This window comes from Thamnophis elegans, chromosome 6 (genome assembly GCF_009769535.1).
Source record: "Thamnophis elegans isolate rThaEle1 chromosome 6, rThaEle1.pri, whole genome shotgun sequence".
Taxonomy (NCBI): Eukaryota; Metazoa; Chordata; class Lepidosauria; order Squamata; family Colubridae; genus Thamnophis; species Thamnophis elegans.
The window spans coordinates 71,897,826-71,910,613 of NC_045546.1; the positions used below are offsets into that span (position 1 = coordinate 71,897,826).

At 40.9% G+C, this 12,788-nt stretch overlaps 1 protein-coding gene across 1 annotated transcript in view; it reads left to right on the plus strand.

Moving 5' to 3' along the window:
* SLC24A3 (solute carrier family 24 member 3) overlaps nucleotides 1-12,788 on the plus strand; it is a 167,224-nt gene that overhangs the window by 76,428 nt on the left and 78,008 nt on the right.

Consider the following 12,788-nt stretch of genomic DNA (forward strand, 5'->3'; position numbering starts at 1 on the left):
TTGAGATGGTTGCTGTGTCTGGGACGTGAATCAGTTTCATGGATTCTTCTTTGCTGCAGCAATTGGTGGGGAGGGCAATTCAGCCTTGGTTTTAAGCCTTGATGTTCGGAACCCAGCAATATACAATATGAAGACATGGGGCTTTTTGCAGTTTGAGCTGCACACAATCCCCCCTCCAAGTATTGTGACAACGTAAAAGCCCATTTGTCTGGTACCAAGATTTACTGTCATCTGTACTTTCTGTTGGTCAAAACAAAGTATTCCATTCCACCTATGCATTCCCCAAAGCCCACACAGATTTAATTACATTGGATGGGAATTTATAGTATGAAGCTAGCAAAGGTTCTGTTCTTAATAGAACCATTTGTTTGCCTCTTCCTTAATTAGGATTTTTCTGCCTGGTAAATTTATTTTAACAGGTCTACTTATCGTGGGTCAATAGTTTTTGATGAAACATCAGTGTAATTTTTTCTTCTTCTATTTCAATCCCTGTTTTTTGATTTTATGATTTTGGGATGTATTTAGCATTGTTGTTACCCTGAAAGATAGTATAAATGCTTATTTTCAGGAAAATTTCTGCTTGTTAAATGAGTGTCATTCCAAGAGTGTTATTTCAGGTACTTGTTTTGTACAAAAAAACCCCTGTGTAATTGAGCCCTTTATCAATAATTAAGCTCCTTTTGATCTAATTTTAATAAATTTAATAAAATAAATAATAAAACAAGTTCATTGTGATTACCTTAATCCTGTTTTTTTAGTGGGAATTTGTAATGAACAACAATCTTGTGGATTATATGATTCAATTCCTGTAAGATATCTATTAATGGATCATATATGTTATTAATGTTTTGAAATTTAGTTGGATGAAACTATACTAGCCACATTTTTTAAACTCTAGTTTTATTTTTCTGTATGCTATGTTCATAATCAGTGCACAGCTTTCCTGTAATTTTCCTTGCATTTAAAAATCCTGCTGAGATAAAATGTCCTGGGAATACTGCAAATTATGCCATCCATCTGCTCAAAAGTAGCTTATTTTTTATTGGGCGTGCAAGAGGGAAATAAGATCAAATAATCAGTTCATAGTTAGAAACTCTTATCAAAGTTATTTAGTATCTCACGTATGCAAAGGGGTGCCACAGATTTGGAAAGAGGAAGTTTTGTTAATGGTCTGATAGCTGCTACTAGCTTAGAATATGAGAAAATTATTAATGTATATAATATTGTACAATGAATGTGAAAGAAGAGTGTATTGTCTTTGGTATAGCATCAGGGGTGGGTTTCAACCGGTTCGCGGCGGTCCCTGCGAACCGGTTGGTCGCCGAACCCGGAAGTAAGTAACTTCCCGGAACAGCGAAGGGTGCGCCCGCCCGCCCGCCCGCGGTCCTTACCCAGTTTTGACGAGTTCTGCGCTTCCACGCATGCGCAGGATGCATACAGCCCCTGCGCAATCATCCAGGAGCAGCTGGAGCATCACGCAGACGCTAGTACGCATGCGTGCACCGCACGCATGCATGAGGACGCCGCCAGCCCCGTTCCAACCGAACCGGTTGGAATGGGGCGAGAAACCCACCCCTGTATAGCATAGTAGGATTTCGTTAATCCAGGGGATTATTCTACCAGGAATTTAGCATAAACTTTTATTATGTTCAATAGTCTTGTTTGCTTTATAGAGCCTTGTGAAGGAGAACATTTTGCTGGATTGCAGCTAAATTATGTACAGCAGTCACAGCAACAGTTTTGCATTTCAATAGCAATAGCACTTAGACTTATATACCACCTTACAGTGCTTTACAGCCCTCTCTAAGCGGTTTACAGAGTCAGCACATTGCCCCCAACAATCTGGGTCCTCATTTTACCCACCTTGGAAGGATGGAAGGCTGAGTCAACCTTGAGCCAGTGAGAATTGAACTGCTGGCAGTGGGCAATGTTATGGAAGGAAGGGAGGGAAGGAGGGAGGAGAAAAGAAAGAGCAATAGCAATAGACTTATATACCATTTCATAGTGCTTTACAGCCCTAACTGATTGATAGAGTCAGCCTCTTGCCCTCAACAATCTGGGTCCTCATTTTACCCACCTCGGAAGGATGGAAGGCTGAGTCAACCTTGAGCTGGTGAGATTCGAACTGCCAAACTACTGGCAGCAGAAGTAACCTGCATTCTAACCACTGTGCCACCAAGACTCAATTGAAGTAGAATTGATTTCTCTTTCACTTTATTTCCTTGAATATTAACATAAGCACTATCTTTATTTTATATTAATTGGATGTGATTTTTATTATAAGGTTCAAGAAGATTTTGTTAATATAATTGCCAGCTTTATTGTGCAATTCTTATCTGAAAAGTGATCAAATTTAGGTATAAAGCTTTATCATCTGTAAAAATCAGAGGATAAACTCTTAAGTTACAAATGCTTTTAATTAGCAAATAATTGCCTCCCTATTTTTTCTTAAAATTAGGTATGTTAACCATAAGTAGGTCCCAAGCTTTAAAAAAAGAACTGTTAAGTCTTTTTTTGATGAACAAGAACTAGATAGGCCCTACCCAATTAGAAACAAACTAATATTTCTGGATTAGAAATATTGCATGAGAGGGATGGAGAGGCAGCCATCCTTATTGAATTACATATAGTTCTGTACTATGCCAGGTAGCCTTCTTCCTTCTGTCAAAGATTTCTTGCAATCACATAGATAGTGGTTCTGACGTCTTGTACATTACTACTTTAACAATATCTCATAAAATACCCTTTTAAAAAAAATCATTACAGTGGTTTCATCCACTTCTCCTCTGTGTAAATCTGACATTAATTGCCTTTCTGTAAGCTGTACTTCAGATTTACGGTCTTGCCTTTTTAATTAGCCAGATGAAAACTTTCCATTCAGTTGGATTTATAGGAAGAGCTTTGCAGACTTCCTTGTTAATCAAGTTTTAAAACATAGACTGATCATGGAACTGATTCTATAGAGCAGTTATTTATTACCAGCGATAGTATACTAATAACATTTTTTTAAAAGGCATATGAAAGACAAGCTTGATCAAAAGCTCTTTCAAGTACATACAAGTACTTTCAATGAGTATCCATATTTCATGTGTTACTGAAGCATAATGAGAACTGTTGCCAGCACTGAAGTGCATCCTTTATCTCATATATCTCAGATATATACAAACCACAGAATCATGTAAGAAGGGCACCTGCCATTCTTAGATATTTGAATTTATCATGAGGATAGCAAGCTGTTAATGTTCAAAAGCATATTTTTCCTCTTCCCATCCCTTCCTTAATTACTTGTAAATGTGCATTGATGTAAAAGGCCGATAATAGGATGAATGATCCATATATATTGTTTTCTCAGTGTAATGATCTCCAAATGTATTGGATTTCAGTTTCATTAATCTTTAACTGGAATGAAGGTACTGTATATGTAATTTTTATCATTTTTTGATGTAAGTCCTGTATCTATGTAATACTGTTGGTAGAGCAGATATTGGTTAAGCAATTATTATCAGTGCACAGACCCACAAGGCATATATCTATCATACTTCTTCCCAAGATGATGCTACCTTCATTGATAAACTATAGCAATACTACAATTTTTTCTTGCAGCATTAAGATGTCCAATAAATATTTTATCTCCAGCAATAAACATGCAAATATTCTAGAAATCAAAATCCCAACTGATTTACCATTTCCTGTTATTTCAGTTACAACAGAAAACCTGGGAAGTTAATAGGATTGTCCAAAATGTATTGACATACCATTCCATTATGCTTTGTTTTTTCAGAAGATTAATTTAAAGAGTTATTGTATGCTATATCAGGTTTAAAAACATTCACCAAATGAATTATTATAGACTGGGTTTTTTTTAAAGTGCAGGTCATTTTAGTATAATCCCAATTTATCCTTTCACATCAACATTCAAAATGAAATGAGAAAATCAAATAGGAATTGTATCATAACTCCAAGTTTCCATTCTTAATCAGTTACTGTCAAGTTAGAATCCATCAGCATAAATGTGAAGTTAAGTGGATTATTTATATCCCAAAACGCATTGCTATCCACCTGCTTATATTAAGTGCATTTACCTCTTTAAAGCCAGTCTTCCTACCTAAAGGTAGCTTTGGAGATTTTTCTCTTGTCCTTTTTTTATTCTAGTTCTCTTAAATAATGTAATAATTATCTGATTGACATATTTCTAATTGCTAATACTTCAATGTTCTCATAATCTATAAAGAAGCAAAATAGTATAACTACAATAGATATAAAAGTTCTATGCGCCCCTGTTAAAATGTCAGGTTTTGAGATGTAAAAAAATCAGACCAAGATAAATCACTTCAGAATTCTTTCTAATTTAAATATAACATATAAACTATACAATTCAATTGAAATTGAAAATAACCTGAAATCTTTTAGGGGGTAAATGAAAATTATTAATAGACTTGGTAGTTACAGGATAATCAACTGCCTAAAATACCATTTTGTAACCACTTTGGAGAATATGCTTCCAAATCATCTTTGCAGCATAAATTGCAAACCTTGGTGAGCTTATTAATTCATTTTTATTAAATTTGTAACAACTTTATTCCAAAACGTGATTAATCAAACTTAGTCCTCATTATATTATCTATTTACATTGGATGTGATTTGTCAACTATAGTTATGACAGCAACAATGTAAAGTAATAAGCTTTTTTTATAATTTACAGTATGAGTACAATCTTTATGCTCACTGACAAATTATGAAGGACATCTCAAGCACTGGTTAGCATAAAGAATGTGCTGATATTCTTCTGCTTAATCACTTCTATTTGGTTCCTTCTCCCAGCAGAAATACTGTAGCTAAATGAATTTAAAAATATTCCTAGTTTATTTAATGTGTTTTCCAAATCAGAACATTTAGCTTTTTCTTCTCCTGTCCAGATATAAATGGATGCCAGAAAATAAGAACAACAAAATTACTGGTTAGGACAGGAATAAGGTTGTTTGATCATCCCTCTAAGTAACCATGTTCACATACATGAGCTCAATTCATAGGTGGGTTTAAATAGGAACAATTGAACAGCTGGCATGAAAATTGATATCTCATTTTAGAAAATTATTGTACCGGACAAGTTACTTTTTATTTTAAATTGGCATTTTGTATGAGGTTCAATAGTTTTTCAGCTATAAATGCACAAATATTTCTGCAAAATCCTCTGTATAATAATGCAGAGAGAAAGCTTGGATTGTTTATAAATCTACATTGAAAAATATTCCACCAAAATTGCCTTAAATAATTTTTTGCATAGTAATGTCTTTCTCTGAAAATTTGCACACCTATCTGCATTCCCATATGCTACTCCCTCAGAATTCTCAAAACTTCCTAACCCTGGAATTGAAGAGAATCAGGGAGCAAAAATATGTAACGAAAGATAAATACCACAGCTATTGATGTTGCTCTCTTATGAGAAGTATTAGACTCCCTACATTAAATAAAAGGTACACTTGTGTGTAATGTGATTCCAAATGTTGGATCAAATAAAATTGCAAACCTTATTTTTTACACAACATGGTAAAAAATTTCAAACAAGAGAATAATGCACGAAAGTACAGTTCTCTCAATGGGGTAAATTCATGAAAATCTGAGAGCATTTAACAAAATTGCAAGGTTTCAAACATTTTTCCTATTTTAAGTTTTGGCATGTATACCTGAAAAATCGCTGAACATTAGGTGAACACATTACATATCTTAGAAGTATACTTCAAATGTGGAAAAAAGATTATAAACGTCATTCACCTATATAGGAAATAGACAAGTACAGTTGTTACACTGAACTTACACTGATAACACATTTAGGAAATTTACACATTCCTGGAAGTTATAATTAACTATGCAAATGAACTGCAACTTTTGTTTGTACAAAGCCTAAGTCAGAAATATATTGCATGACATCAAATTATCCTGGTGAAACAATTCAAGCCAGATTCAAGACAGTATATTTCTTGCTGCTCATTTATGAGAGTATCATGCGTAAAATAGCTTATAGTAGTTCAAAAGTAGTCAAAAAGTTCAGATTCCTTGTTAGGATTCTACAAAACAGTTTGAGAACCAGTTTTGCCTTAAATGTTTAACAGTAACAGGACAATCTGCCATCCTTGACAAAAAGGAAATGGAGATTGGGATTTTTTTGGGTATATATATTTTATTTTATTTTTAAATATACATCAACATCAATACATGAACAGTGGGAATCTGGGTATTGTTCTTTTTGATACAAATGTGCAATGCAATGTGCCATTCTAATGCCGATCACAATATTATTTGAGCGTATATAGTAATACTGTCTTTCAACAATTCTTTAAACATTCATTTGTTTAAAAAAAATAGTCCAATCATGTGTATGATCCCCAGGATCTGTTGCACCCACTTAACTTTGGGGCAGCGTTCTCTTTCAATTGACAGTCCCTGCAGCCTGCCTGAAGCAACTCCAGGTCACATGAGGCCTTTGTCTTTGAAGCAACTTCAGAAAATGCTCTTCCATGGTCTCTGCAGCCCCTGAAAACCACACGAAAGCACAGCCTGTTTTTGCCTGACTTTCTGAGGCCCAGGAATTTGCATGAGATCACCTATCCTCACACAGACTCAGCAGCCTCTGAAAATTGTGGAAAGAATGTGACATACTTTAAAAAACAGTTATCGTCAGGTGTTGGTGAATGCTGTGTCCCCCAAACATTGCAGCATGTCACTTGTGACATTCATGTCCTAGATTCGTCATCATTGTATTAGTATATATTCAGTCAGATCAATAAAAGCCACTGGTCCCATTGATGACTAACTATAGTACTACAGTTGTTTCCTTTGTCTGTGGATGTGCACCCACAACAGTGGTGGGATTCAAATAATTTAACAACCGGTTCTCTGCCCTAATGACCAACTGGGTAGGCGGGGCTCAGTGTTCATGTGATTGGGTGGGCATGGTCAACTCAACATCACTCACGCCGATGGGCGCTTTGCCTTAGCTGTTACAATGTAATAAGGGTTAACTGGAGAGGCAGTTTCTGTAAGCAGGGCAATAAAGATTAGGCTAGAAACAACACCAGAATGTTTCCTTCCTGCCTTAGTTTAGTTTAGTTTAGTTTATTTGTCTTGTATGCCGCCCACTCCTAAAGGACTCCGGGTGGCTCACAATAGACAAGGGAAGGGGGATAAATAGACAAAGACAACACTTTAAAAAACGCAACATTCACAGTTTCCGTGGGGCTGGATGTTTCACAAGCCCCCCGGCCTGCTGGAGCAGCCAGGACTTGGTCTCTTTGCGGAAGGCCGGGAGGGTAGTGAGGGTCCGGATCTCCATGGGGAGGTCATTCCAAAGGGCCAGAGCTGCAACAGAGAAGGCTATCCCCCGGGGAGTCGCCAGCCGACATTGGATGGCAGATGGAATCCGGAGGAGACCTAACCTGTGAGATCTAATCGGTCTATGGGAGGTAATCGGCAGGAGGCGGTCTCTCAGGTACCCAGGTCCGATGCCATGTAGGGCCTTATAGGTAACGACCAGCACCTTGAAGCGGGTCCGGAGACTAATGGGTAGCCAGTGCAGCTCGCGGAGGATAGGTGTGACATGGGTGAACCTGGGTGCACCCACAATTGCTCGCGCGGCTGCGTTCTGGACTAACTGAAGTGTTCGAACACTCTTCAAGGGCAGCCCCATGTAGAGCGCGTTACTTACAGGATTAGCCCTGTAAAGTGGGGAAAAACAAAATGGGATTTCTTCCAACAACTGGTTCTCCGAACTGCTTAGAAAGTTAACAACCGGTTCTCCCCAAATAGGTGCGACCTGGCTGAAACCCACCACTGACCCACAAGACTCACAAATGTAGTGATTAGTATTTTTTTTCAAATGCTGAAAGATTAACCTGAAAAGTTATATACTTAGTTTATCCCCAGACATACAATTCAACCATTTTACTGCTAGTTTTGCCATTCTTTATCTGTGTCTAATAGCAATAGCAGTGAGGGTTGAACCATTGTGTTTTTGCAGCAGCATTTTGCTACTATTTGCTCAAAACCCACATGCAGGGGTGCTTACTTAATCCTGCCACAGGTCTCTACCCCTCACACACACACTTTTGTTGTGGCCCAGCAGGAGCCGTTGGAGCTGCCACCAGACTCCAAGGCAAAGGATGTGGGGCATTTTAGCTCAGCACTATTAGAGAACCAAAGCTGTCTGCTGCAGATGGACTATCAGGAAAGCTGTTTTCAAGGAAGTATAAGCAGATTTAGAGCTGGCTTGGTGACAGGGAAAGAGTGAACACTAAGAGGGGACCCTCAGAAAAAAATGCACAGAACTGAGAAAGAAATCCTAAGTAACCCCACCTTGATATTGTTTAGTATTAAATGGGACAAAGAAATTTAGACAGACTTTCAAGATTCTGTTAGTCTAGATCAGGGGTCCCCAACCTCCAGTCCGTGGATTGACACCGATCCGCGGCATGTCAGCAACCGGCCCATGCAAACAAGCAAAGCCCCATCTGTGGAATGCAGGCAGCATGTAAAAGCACATCACCTCTGGTCCATGGGAAAACCTCTTTTCACGGAACTGGTCCTTGGTGCCCAAAAGATTGGGGTCATTGGCCTAGATTACTATAATAAATAGCATTCTTGGGATCCCTGCCAGGCCTGTTTCTTGACTGCCTTATACTAAAATGTTGACAGGAAGGCACACTTAATTCCTGCCTCCAGTCAAATTTCTATGCTTTTTGCTGTTGGGGGCAAAATTGCTTCCCACCTTCCCCCCCTCAATTTGACAGGTTTGTTGAAGCTCATTGCTTCTGCCTCCTTAGCCCCAGAGAAGCTCCTTCCAGAATTTGCCTTGCAGGATTTATTTGTTTGTTTGTTTCTTTGTATCCCGCTTTTATTGTTTTAACCAACAATATAAGATGGCAAATATATCCAATACACCTCTCCCTACCCATTTTCCCCACAACAACAAGGTCAGTTGGGCTGAGAAAGAGCCTGGCTCAAAATTATCCAGCTGCCTTCAGGCTAAAGTGAGACTTGAATTCATGGTCTCCAGCTTTGTAGCCTGGTATCTTAACCTCTAGAACAAAGTAGAATAACCTGCCCACCTCTCTCCCCCCAAAAGTACCTGAGCTACAGCATGTCCTTTCATTAGTAGAAGCTTCCAGAGCACTTCTCCCTTAGTGTGGTGTTGTGGCCCAGCAGGAGCCGTTGGAGCTGCCACCAGACTCCGACAGCGAGGGGCCCTATGAGTCGGCTCTGGAGGATGTGGAGGACCCTGGACAGGGTTCTGACTCCCAGAGGCTGGTTGGCCACCAGGAGGCACCTGAGCCTTGGATCAGTGGGGAGGAGACAAGGGAGAGTGAGCCAGAGGCCAGTAGTGAGTTGTTCCTGGATGCACGCCATCGAAGAGCTACTAGATGTCAGGAACAATTACGCAATTACAGGAGATAATTGCACTCAGCTGATGGTCATTAGGCTCCTCTCCAGACTATAAAAAGGCTACTTGTGCATACACGCTCTTTGCAGAAGTCAACACAGAATCGAATGTCCGAGAACTTTGTATGAGCTTGGCAGGCTGGATTGCTGCCAAGCCTTATCTGTGTTTATTGCTGCCCAAGCTTGTCTGTGCTGGGTTGCTGCCAAGGACCTGTTTGTCTGTTAATTAAATGCTGTAATTTATCTCTGGCTCAGAGTGTGCTTTGGTGTGGAACGAGGGGGATCGGAACAGTGTGGAAAGGCCTTTTAGGATACTGCTGCAAGTTCCTTACTGTTTGCTTGGTTTTTCTCCCCCTTTTGGGGGGGGGGGGGAGAATAGGACATTTTCACATGATAGCTTTATTCCCTCCCAAATCTCAGGTATGACATTTGTATAGGGGGGAATTTATTGCTCAATCTCTCCACTCTCCTTCCCCAAATACCATACTTGGGAACATACCACAAGTAACCCAGTGCTAGGATTATGTTGCAACCCAAGTAGCCTCATAATGGTTCATTTCACTGTGTCTAGCTGCACTGGACAAAGACAAATCCTGGGAAAGGAAAAAAGTGATGCCTCCTGACTGCTTGCCTGTCTGCGTCCCTCCCTCCTGCCTGCCTGCCTGCCTGCCTGGTATTCACAAATTCTGTTCCCCTAACCAGACCCATTCCCATGAAAAATGGATGGAAGGCTATGAATATAGTACTGAGAAGTAAGAGACCCCCAGGAACGAGCTCCCCGTGGAGATTCGAACCCTCACCACCCTCCAGGCCTTCTGCAAAGCCCTTAAAACCTGGCTGTTCCGACAGGCCTGGGGCTAAAGAGCTGTTGCCCCCCGTCTCAAATGGTATGACTGTTGTGTGTTTTTAAATTATGTATTGTTATGTTTCGTCTTTTTATTTCCTGTCTGTACCCCCCTTCCCTGATTTGAATTGTGAGCCGCCCTGAGTCCCCTTTGGGGAAAAGGGCGGCATATAAATGAAAAAAAAAAAAAAAGAGCAAGCTCATGGCTAGTGTTGGAGATAGTATGAATGTATCAAGCATATGTAGGCTATGGAAAATGAGCCAGGAGGCCATTTGTGGCCTCCTGACTGGAAGCGACCTTCAAACCTCCCCCCAAGACGCTCTTTCTTACTTAGCAGACCTGTTTTCCCATCATATCTGTCAGAATTCTGCATCTGAATTTGTTGTTAAGAGTTAAAATAGCTAAATATCATCAGGATTAGTTTATTTTTGAGAAGCTGAGAAAAGACACATTTATGTTTGCCTTGTAATCTTTCTAGAAAACTCTTCATGTTCACTATTGGAAACAGTGAATGTTGGTTTTTTTTTTACCCTATGTAGCAAGGTGCTTTTTCTGTGTTTGTTTCTGAGTTAAAAGATGATTAGTTCTGGATCAAAACGCCCCTTGTGATCAAAGCCTATTATCCTGGGATCAAAGGGATCTCTGTCTCCTCTCCAATATGCATATCCATTGTCCACTTTGGAAGGTTCTCTGCTTGCTATTTGAGAGATGAAATCTTTGTCTAAAAGTAAGAAATCGGAAAATGACACAAAAATATTTCAAAAGCCTCGATTCCTTGATCAATTTATTTCTATTGCATGTGCTTAGATGTTTTTTTCTTTGAAGGGAACATTTAATAGAAATGACACATTTTCCAGCAATAGATAGCACTGGACAAAAGAACAGGTTAACCTAGGTCTTCACATTCAAGATATCAAAGGTGGAGAATGCCTTCTGGTTCAGAAGCTTGCATTGCTGCTGACAAAATGACTTTGAATGTTAGTTGCTGAGCAACAACAGTGCTCCAATATGATTGGGCTCAAATTTTATCTATTGGTTTCTGTTGTGGCCCAGGAGGAGCCGTTGGAGCTGCCACCAGACTCCGACAGCGAGGGGCCCTATGAGTCAGCTCTGGAGGATGTGGAGGACCCTGGACAGGGTTCTGACTCTGAGCAGGGCGCAGAGAGGCTGGTTGGCCACCAGGAGGCACCTGAGCCTTGGAACAGTGGGGAGGAGACAAGGGAGTGTGAGCCTGAGGTCAGCAGTGTTCCTGGATGCCCGGCACCGAAGAGCTAATAGGTGTCAGGAACAGTTGCGCAGTTACAGGAGGTAATTGCACTCAGCTGGTGGTCATTAGGCTCCTCTCCAGACTATAAAAGGACTACTTGTGCACACGCCCCTCTTGCAGAAGTCAACGCAGGAATTAATGTCGGAGAACATTATTGTGAGCTTGGCAGGCTGGATTGCTGCCAAGCCTTATCTGTGCTGTATTGCTGCCCAAGCTTGTCTATGCCCGTTTGCTGCCAAGGACCTGTCTGTCTGTTTATTAAATGCCGTAACTTATCTTTGGCTCGGAGTGTGTGTTGGTGTGGGACGAGGGGGGTCAGAACAGGTTTCCAAATAAACAGCTAGTTTGCCACTGTGGGAACTAATTCAGCTGGTTTTTGCTCTAAGCAAGCATGTTTTTCCCTTATATTCTTAAAATCTTAATTTGTATTTGTATTTTGTATTTGTTTATTATTTATAGGCCGCCCTTTTCCCTGAGGGGACTCAGGGCGGCTTACAATTTATGGGGAGGGGAATATAAGACAAGACATGAGACAGTACATAAGTAAAAATAGAACACAACATTCATTCATCATTCAGGTGGGGACGGATTAGAATCTTTATCCCCAGGCCTGACGGGATAGCCAGGTCTTGAGGGCTGTGTGGAAGGTCTGGACGGTGGTGAGGGTGCGAATCTCCATGGGGAGATCGTTCCAAAGGGTCGGAGCTACTACTGAAAAGGCTCTCCTCCGCGTAGTTGCCAGTCGACACTGACTGGCAGATGGAACTCGGAGGAGGCCTAATCTGTGTGATCTAATAGGTCGTAGGGAGGTAATTGGCAGGAGGCGGTCTCTCAAGTACTCAGATCCACTACCATGGAGGGCTTTATGGGTGGTAAGTAGCACCTTGAAGCGCACCCGGAGATCAACAGGTAGCCAGCGCAGCTCGCGGAGGATAGGTGTTATGTGGGCAAACCGCGGTGCGCCCACAATCGCTCACGCGGCTGCATTCTGGACTAGCTGAAGTCGCCGGATGCTCTTCAAGGGCAGCCCCATGTAGAGCACGTTGCAGTATTCCAGCCTAGAGGTCACAAGGGCCCGAGTGACCGTTGTGAGAGCCTCCCGGTTCAGGTAGGGTCGCAACTGGCGCACCAGGCGAACCTGGGTAAATGCCCCCCTGGTCACAGCCGACAGGTGGTGGTCAAAGGTCAGCTGTGGGTCCAGGAGGACTCCCAAGTTGCGAACCCTGTCTGAGGGGTGTAAAATT